This window comes from Desmodus rotundus, chromosome X (assembly GCF_022682495.2).
Source record: "Desmodus rotundus isolate HL8 chromosome X, HLdesRot8A.1, whole genome shotgun sequence".
Classification (NCBI taxonomy): Eukaryota; Metazoa; Chordata; class Mammalia; order Chiroptera; family Phyllostomidae; genus Desmodus; species Desmodus rotundus.
Window position 1 is genome coordinate 73890616 of NC_071400.1, and position 10046 is coordinate 73900661.

General features: G+C 42.8%; 1 pseudogene; it reads right to left on the reverse strand.

Annotated features, from left to right (window-relative positions):
* Positions 1–4619: 4619 nt before the first annotated feature.
* Positions 4620–5912, reverse strand: LOC112322513 (keratin, type I cytoskeletal 18 pseudogene; annotated as a pseudogene).
* Positions 5913–10046: the final 4134 nt, after the last annotated feature.

Genomic DNA, 10046 nt, shown 5'->3' on the forward strand with positions numbered 1-10046 from the left:
GGGAGGGAGGGGGGAAAGGTACAGAGAATAAATAGCATACATGATAGGTGGAAAATAGACAGGGGGAGGGTAAGAATAGTGTAGGAAATGTAGAAGCCAAAGAACTTATAAGTATGACCCATGGACATGAACTATAGGGGGGGAATGTGGGAGGGAGGGGGTGGGCAGGATGGAGTGGAGTGAGGGGGGTGGGAAATGAGACAACTGTAATAGCATAATCAATAAATATATTTAAAAATTTTCAGAGGATAATAATCGAGCTATTGGAAATTTAAAATATAAGAGCAGAAATGAAAAATTAAGTAGAAGGATTAAACTATAAAGTTGGGAATGTTTTCCGGAAAATAAGAAAAGGAGGAGAGAGACAGAAAAAATGATTAATAGTTAGTTCAATAGTCTAAATAAAAGGAGTTTTAGAAAGAGAGAAGAGACAGAGGGAAGAAAATATCAAAGAAATAAATTCAACTATATTTTCCATACCCAAAAGACACAAGCTTATAGTATGAAAGGGCTATTGGAGTACCTAATACAGTAGATGAAAATAGATTCACATAAAGACAATATATATCATATATATCATTATGAACTTTCAGGACACCTGAGACCTTGAAGGCTTCTAAAGAGAAAATATATATACTATGTACACAAACTGAGAATCAGATTGGCTTTGGACTTCTCAATAGCAATGCTGGAATTTGGGAGAAAATGGAAAAATGCCTTTCAAAATTCTAAGGGAAAATGATCCAACTTAGAGTTCTATATCCAACCAAACTATCAGTAAAGTGTGAGCATAGAAAACTACTTCTCTGACATGCACAGTCACCAAAAATGTTTGCCCACGCATCCTTTCTCAGGAAGCAACTGGAGGAGATGATCCACCAAATGTTGGAAAAAATCAAGAAAGAGGAAAACATGGAATCCAGGGAACTAGAGATACCACCCAAGAGAGAATCAGAGGGAATCTCCATGATGAGGTAGGGTGACTCCAGGGTGACAGCCGAGTCCCAAGCACAAGAAGAAACTGGACTAGATAGGAGCTGGTCAAAAGCCCCTTGATGAGCTATGGCTAGAAAGAGGGCATTGAGGTATTTGGACACTGTGAGAAATCTAGTAAATTGAGAGTTTGGGCCGCGGCAACCTTCTTAAACCAGAGGCAGCCAGAAGGTGACAATAAAACTAACTGCAGACTGGCCTGAGTTCCAATTTTCCACGCAAAGATGAAAAGCCTTGCCTCCCACCTCTGCCTTCCTCCACCAGCAGCCACATCCCCATGCATACTTGGGAAGGCAAAAATATCTAGGCCAATTTTATCATACTGAAAAGGGAAAGGAGTCATCAAAGTTCAAACTCTCCATCATCAAATGATCTCAAAATCTCTCCAGTGTGAAGCGTCTGGGTCCAGGCGCTTTTATGAAAAGGAAAGCAGTGATTGGCAAGGTTCATTGTTTTATTGAACTAGAACTTGCTGGGGTATAATTAGATGACACAGATTCCATTTCCTTGTTTATAGGAACATATTTTGCTATTGCCTCGGGGTATGGCATGGTATGTTTTATGGCCAGAGATTTTCACTCATGTAGTATCTCTTTCGATGGTTTATTTAAAGTCAAAATGACACCCAAATGGAAAGCAAGTGTAATTCAACTGTCCTCTCCTTACCTCCACCTCAGGGCTACAGTGCAGATAAGGGTCTGTCACCTGATGCATTTCCCATCAGTGGAATTGGCTGCCTTTAAGTGATTCATTAATTCTACAACTTTCATGGCATAAAATGTAGGACTGACCAGGATGGGTAAATATCTCAACAGGTTGAAATAAATAACAAGTCCTGCCCGTGGTCCAAAAATACCTCAAAACTGCATCCAAAAAATCCATCCCATTGCTTCATAATGTAATCAGAAGTCATCCAAAGGAGTATAAGACCCTGTGGCCCAGGCTTTGTCCCCACACTTCTGCCTGTTACTCATTCACATGCCCACCAGCAATGATAAACAACTGCTCCAACCCCCACTGTGAGCTCCAGCTTCCTTATCTCACCTCAACGTATCTCCTCTATCCAGACCAAGGGTCATTTCCAGACAAGCCAGCAGCCCTCCTTACCTCTATGTCCCTACCCCCTCTTCATCTACATAGCCACATTTCTCCCAGTGTCCCAGGACTGTTCATTGCCCTTGTCCCCTTGAACTGTGGTCAGGAAGGGTGGAGAATATAGATTATTCACCTTTGAATCTGAGTACCTAGCAGAATCTAACATGGACCAGTTCTTAATAAATACTTGTTGAATGAGTGAATGAATGAATGAATGAACAAAATGAATGCATGGGTAAATATAACTTAGGGGCTTTAGTAAATGCCACTTGAAGTTTTTATATCATTTGATTACCAAAAAATGCTAATACTGAAGGCTTATCCTATAGAGTTGTGATCTCCAACACTCCACTGGGGTGTGTTGACAATTTTACAACTTCAACTTTTCTCATTGTTTTAGGATAAAATATATATATAAAGTCATAATGTAAATATTAATGAAAATTAATTTCCTTTTTATTTGTAGATTGAAGTCAATGTGACTAGTCTCTCAGTTTACCATGCAGATTGCCACCTGTGAATGAATGCCCTTACCTGGCCAGTACAACTGTGAGTTGTGGTCACTGGTAGCACCCACATGATTTCAGAAGAGCAGGAGGCCTGATCCCTCCTCCGCTGTCAGCAATTGGTGACACATTGCAGCTTACAGGTGCCTAGGGATGTGGATTTACTGATCATGTGATCTAGTTTTAACTTAATTCCCAAATGAGCCATAGGGCTTAAAAGATTCCTGCAAAGAAACCATGTGTTAAAAATAATACTAATAACACAAGCACGCCTGAACAAGATGGAGACAGAGCAGATGTTTCTTCCACAGTATGAGCTCTTTGTCAGCCACATCATGAGGCCAAAACAACCATAATCTAATCAGATCTGAGATGAAGTCACCTCCAAATTGAAAATAACAAGAGACAATTTGAAACACAGGTTTCCAACCACTGCCATTTTAATGACAAGCCTGGCCTTGAGTGTACATTGTATATTGAGGCTATCTAGTGAACACCAGGAGCTTCCAGAACAGAGACCCTTAACCATAAATTAAATACATTGGCTTACAAGGGATATCAATAATGTTGAAATCATCATCAAATTATTTTTTTAAATTGTGATATAGATATTTCTGTGCTTTTTAAATCATTAAGTAATAAGATCCTATGGTAGATCTAAAACACCCATCATTTGTGTAAATGAGCATATGTGATATTTCAAGATACCTACAACAATGGGAATGTGATTTCAACTGGTGACAAAGTTGAAGCTAGTGCTAATACTACTGAGGTTTGTTGCCTATGTTTGTAATTGAAGGAAATGCTAAATTTTAGTCAGAGGCTAGTGAAAAAGTGGAGATGCCAATTTTTTCCCCATAAAATTCACAGACCCTGTGAATTCTATCCTTGATCCTCAGGTTAAGAGCCCTGTTCTAAAGCAAAATAAAGATTACTAAAGTCCCATTTCTCACAACCTGAGTACCAGGTGTTCTGTTAAGAATCATTTTTAAGAAATCATAGGCAGCCTCCAACCGAATCAGAATTCACAGATAAAAACATTTATGACAAGCAGGCACAAAAACCAGTTATGCAATCTGCTCTTGTAACTCAGTAAACTGCCAGGTCTTGGCCCTTAGGCATACCAACAAGTACCTTGGCTGAAAGGTGCACTGAGTATAAAAGTGACAATATTTAAGTGGCAGGATTCAACCACCCCTCAGAATAGAACAGGCACAATGTCTTCTGTTGGGCAGCAGGCCACAGGAGTAAACAAAGTTCACAGCCTGGAATGCCACAGTCAAGGGAGTTTGGCTTCAGGGCTCATCAGATTCATAGACCCCATTCAGGCAATGGCAGAGGTGCTGGTACAATATTTCTAACCAATCCCCATTTCTTGAATATTATTGGTTTTATCAATGAAACTAATTTGTAACAGGTTTAAATGCTAATTGGTGAACCCTCTGGTATAGATGTCCATAGCTGATGGATTCCCCCGCCCCCGCCCCTGCCAAATTCATAAGTTGAAACCCTAAATCCCAATGTGACTATATATGAAGATGGGGCTTCTAGGGAAATAATTAAGGTTAAAGGAGGTCATGTGGGCGAGGCCCTAATCTTATAGGACTGGTGTTCTTATAAGAAGAGGAAGAGACACCAGAGAGCTCTCTGCAGGGACAGAGGAAAGATTGCACAAGGACACTGCAAGAAAGCAGCCACCTATAAACCAGGAAGAGAGGCCTTGCCAGGAACCTAACTTGCTAGCACCTTGGTCTTGACTTCCAGCCTCCAGAATTGTGAGAAAACAAGTGTTTGTTGTTTAAACCACCCAGTCTGTGGTATTTTATTATGACAGCCTGAGTTGACTAGGACACCTGCCCTTGATGGGCTTCTGACTATATCAACCAATAGCAGAAGTGACACTCTGTGACTTCCACAGCTGGATAACAAAAAGCCACGTAGATACTGCCTTGTTGTTGTTTTTTCTTTCAATGAACTTTTTATTGGCCTCCTGCCCTGCCAAGGGGCGCCCCACTTCTGCTGCCTTTAATGCCTCAAACCTTTGGTGTCGATGACCTCAGACACCACTGTGCCGTCCACAATCCTGCAAGTCGTGGTCTTTTGGATGGTTTGTAAGGAGGGACTTTTGTCCAGGGCGTCGATAAGATTGAAGTCCTCCCCTTCTTCCAGTAGGCTGTGGTAGGTGGCAATCTCAGCCTCCAGCTTGACCTTGATGTTCAGCAGGACCTCATAATCCTGGGCCTGGTGCTGCCCCTCTGCCTGGGTCTGGGCCAGCTCTGACTCCAGGTGCAGCAGGATCCCATTGAGTTGTTCCATCTGCATGGCATAGCGCATCTCCACCTCCCTTAGGCTGTTCTCCAAACTGACCTTCAGATTCCTCACTGAGTCCAGGTCGATCTCCAGCGACTGGACCGAACGTCTCAGCTCTGTGAGTGTCGTCTCAGCAGCGCCTATCTCAGCTGTCTGAGAGGTGACCACTGTGGTGCTCTCTTCAATCTGATGGGACCAGTACTTGCCCAGCTCCTCTCGGTTCTTCCGAGCCAGCTCTTCATACTGGGCCCAGATGTCTGCCATGATTTTGCCGAGGTCCTGAGATTTGGGGGCATCCAACTCCACAGTCAACCCAGAATTGGCAGTCTGGTTTTGTAGACCATTTACTTCCTCCTTGTGGTTTTTCTTCATGAAGAGCAGCTCCTCCTTGAGAGCCTTGATCTCTGTCTCCAGCTGTAGCTGAGTGATATTGGTGTCATCAATGACCTTTCGGAGCCCATTGATGTCATTCTCCACAGACTGACACAGGGCCAGCTCCATCTCATACTTGACTCTGAAGTCATCAGCAGCAAGACGGGCATTGTCAATCTGCAGAATGATGCAGGCATTGTCCACAGAATTTGCAAAGATCTGAGCCCTCAGGTCCTTGATGATCTTGAAATAATGCCCCCAGTCTCTGACCTGGGGTCCCTTCTTCTCTAAGCGTTCCCGGATTTTGCTCTACAGTCTCTGATTATCAGCTTCCAGGCTTCTCCCCCTCTCCAGGTAGGAGACCAGGTGGTCATTCAGGCATTGCATAGTCTCCTTCTCACCCTGGATGCCCTCTATGCCCACCAGAACCCTGGCCATCCCTGCAGCCAGGCCCCCGGATCCCCAGCTGCCCCACATGGTGGTGGAGAGGGACATGAAGATCCAGGAGCCCAAGCCCCCAGCGCCTGCATAGACGCTGGCCATTCTGCTGGCTGGCCGGACCCGGTAGCCGGGCGACTGCATGGAGCCCAGGGTCCGGTAGCTTGTGGAGAAGCTGGAGCATGTGCTGAAGCTCATGTTGTTCGGGAAAGAAGGTGAGAAGCCAAGACTCAGGTTGAAGCTGCTGATACTGCCTTATTGAGGGGAGGGGGCACTTGCTACTCTTAGGGTCTGAGTCATTGTGTAAGAAATCTTTTGTTATGGGTTAAATTGAGTCCTCCTAAAAAGATATGTTGAAGTCTTAACCCCCAGTACCTTGAATGTGGACTTACTTAAATATAGGGTCATTGCAACTGTGACTGGCTAAGTTAAGATGAGGTTATACTGGTGTAGGGTAGGCCCTAATTGAATATGACTGGTGTCCTTATAAGAAGAGGGAAATTTGGACACAGATACACAGAAGTAAAGGAGAACACATGAGAAGACATAGGGAGAATACTATGCTAAGACAGGAACAGAGATTTGATAGATATATCTACAAGCCTAGGAATACCTGGGGTTACCACAAGTGGAAAGCATCGAAGAAAGATCCTCCCCTAGAGCCTTTGGAGGGAACATGGCCTTGCCAACACTTTGATTTCAGACTTCTAACCTCTAGAACTGTGAGATAATAAAGACCTGTTGTTTAAACCAGCCAGTTTGTGGCACTTTGTTATGACATTCCTGGAAAACTAATATATCCTTCTACCCTGAGATTATCATCTTAGTGGTCCATCAATAAATAGTCACAGCTGAGTGTGACCTGTAGCCATTCTGGCCCAGGTGTCAGCATGGCAGGGAAGAAGCCATCTTGGAAGCGGATCCTCCAGCCACAGCTATTAGACTCTTCCCAGCTGAGATCCCAGAACTCATGAAGCAGAGATGAGTTGTATCCCCCATACCTTTGCCAAATTACTGACAGAATCCATGAGCTGTTATTTTGGTTGTTTTGTTTTATGCCACTAAGTTTTAGGATAGTTTGTTTTGCAGTGATAGATAAATGGAAGAGATAGTGTTATCAAAGGAAGGGGGATGGATGCCGGACAGGCAAAAACAATATTACAGAGCATTTTTTTCCTTTGTTTCTGTAGAAGGTGCTCTGCAAGATGTGACCTGTGGCTGCAACAATCATTGTTCCTTTCTCCTTTCTGGTTGAAACGGCAGGGCTGGCTCCATGGGTGTGTGACCTATGCAGCCGCAGTGTCCTGCACTCAGAAGGATGCTGCATTTGGTTTAATGCTTTGCTGTGGCTGTCTGGAAATTCTGAATACTCTTTTGAACAAGGGACCCTACATTTTCATTTTGCACCAGGCTCTACAAATTATGTAACAACTCCTGGCTGGAGCTTGAGCAGCCATGTTGAACAAGATGACTTTAGAAATGGAGGACACACACCACAGATAACATAAAGGTGACAGAGGAGTGGATCTAGGAACATTTCATAGAGAAGAGCTACCATACTAGTCTTGGCTTGCCTTCCTCCAGACTTTTACATGACTAGACTTCTTTCCTGTTTAAGCCACTGTTATCTAAGGTTTTCAATCACACTAAGTTGAAACTAACCCCTACTGAAACAATGTGGGAATATGAACTCTGAGTCCCCCAATATCTATTCTGAAAATATAGCTGTTGAAGCAAAGTCCATACATCCCTACCTCTCTTGTAGCTGGATGTGACCATGAGACTAAATTCTGGGATATGAGAATGGGATATAAGCAGAAATGCAATTTCTGCTTTCAGGTGCAATTTCCAGAAAGCATCCTTAAATAGAGATTGTGTGTTCTTTTTCATCCCTTCCTTCTCCCTGCTGGCTGGAATGCAAAGTACCAAGTGGAGCTCCTGTAGCTGTCTTGGGCCATGAGATACAACCCATGCTGACAATGTCATAGCCCCAAGACTGAAGGAGCTTGAGTCTCTGACAATTTTGTAAAATTACACTACCAGCTCTAGACTGCCTACTCTGGACTTCTTTTATGTTTGAGAGAAATAAACTCCTCTCTTTCTTAAGCCACTATTATTTAGAGTTTCCAGTCTCTTATACCAAAACCTAATTCTAATGGATACAAACTCAAATCCAGGGCTTTGTTCTCCTGAGACTAAAACTTAATTATGAATTAGTTTTCAAGTAACTTCAGGTTTTCTTATTTAGACAAGATCTTAAAACCTTCTGTAAAACTCAAATTTTAGAAAGTCAACTTAGCCCTGGATGGTGTGGCTCAGTGGATTGAGCATCAACCTGCAAACTGAAAGGTCACCAGTTTGATTCCCAGTCAGGGCATATGCCTGGGTTGCAGGCCGGGTCCCCAGTTGGGGGTGTGCCAGAGGTAACTGGTCCCTGTTTCTCTCCCTCTCTTTCTCTCTTTCTCCTTCCTGTTCCCTTCTCTCTAAAAATAAATAAATAAAACCTTTTAAAAATAAAAGAAAAGTACAGATGCAGCTCTTCTTATTTAAAAAAAATGTTTTTCAAAAAAAGTGGGAAGAAGGGTTTTCAGGAACTACTATGGCGGACACATGGACAAAACCAAGGGGGAGGGTGGAGGCAGGGGAGGGAGGTGGGTTTGGCTGGGGTGGGGGGAGTGGGGGGGGACAGAGTGCAGACAACTGTAATTGAACAATAATAAAGTAATTTAAAATTTTAAAAAATTTCAGCCGAAATACCATGGTAATAGGAACTTATTTAAGGGGAATAGATGGTCCTTTTGTGACCTACTCCTCTTGTTTTACTGGAGGCTGAGAGACATGTCCCCTGTAAGCATGCCATTAGCCTTCATGGGCATAGTTGAGCTGTGAGTGAGCTCTTAGGGAACTCACCCCCCCATAAGAAGTAATGCTAAATGCTGCATAACAAGTAACCCCAAAATGTAGTGGCTTAAAAACAATAACAATTCATTACATCTCTTGATTTCTATGGGTCAGGAATTCAGGTAAGGCACAGTAGAGACAGCTTGTCCCTGCCCTATGGTATCTGGGGCTTCAGTTAGAAAACTTAAAGTTGGGGACCTAGAAGATGCTTCCATGGTGGCAAGGTGGTACTGGCAAATTGGTTCCTTCCTCCATGTGGATCTCTCCACAAGGCTGCTTGAATGTCCTTACAACATGGTGGCTGTCTTCCCCCAGAGCAAGCAATCCAAGAGGGTAAGGCAAAAGATGCAGTTCTTGTTATAACTGACCTCAAAAGCCACATTCCAGCACATCTGCAGGAGACTATCGGTCACAACAAATTCAGAGTTGATTCACCCTGATTCAGTGTAGGAGGAGATTGCACAGCAATGAAATACTAGGAGGCATGGCTCATTGGGGCCATATTGGAAATTGGCTGCCACACCTGTCTTCATCTCTATATGTGGATAATGATGCATAATAACAACAAGGACAGTAGGTCAGACAATCATGGGCTCTCCTGACTGTCTTCAGGCTCAAGACTCGAGGAGAGTCAATGTTTCAGTCCAAGTTCAAAGGCAGGAAATAAACTAACTTCTCAGTTAGAAGGTAGGCAGGCAGGAAGAGTTCCCCTTTACTTCCAGGAGAGTCAGTATTTTTGTTCTACTCAAACCTTCAACTGATTGGGTGAGTGTTATCCACATTAGAGGGGGCACAATCTGCTTTACTCAGTCTACCTATTCAGATGTTAATCTCATCCATAAACACCTTCACAGACACACCTGAAATGATATTTGGCCAAATATCTGTGCACCTGTTGTCTAGTCAAGTTGACACTTAGAATTAACCATCACACTGTCCTCCATGAATTCAAATTGTTTATCCTCAAACATTTTTTAGCTTGTAGTGCCAATTCTTCCTCTTTCTTGGCCTAAATTTTATGCTTAAGGAGTCCTGCCCTCATTCATACATAATTTATATATTTTCATAATTTTATTGATGTTGATCATATCTCCTCTTAATTTACGGGGAAATAGGTAGAAGAAAAGACAAAAGGATTGTTAGGATGTCCTAGTTCCAAATACTTACTCTTAATAGATTTGGAAGAAAAATTGATGAAAAATACCTTAATAGGAAAAAATCAGAAAATGCTTTAACAGTATAGAGCAGTGGTTCTTAAAACATAAAGTGAGCCATGCCCAGCTAGCTCAGTCGGTAGAGCATGAGACTCTTAAAACATAAAGTGCATCTGAATCACCCATGGGCTTGTTAACCTGATTCTGTTGGTCCAAGGCCACATTTTGAGTAGGAAAGTGCCAGTAGAAAAATCCTGTCCATAAGATGCACAGAACT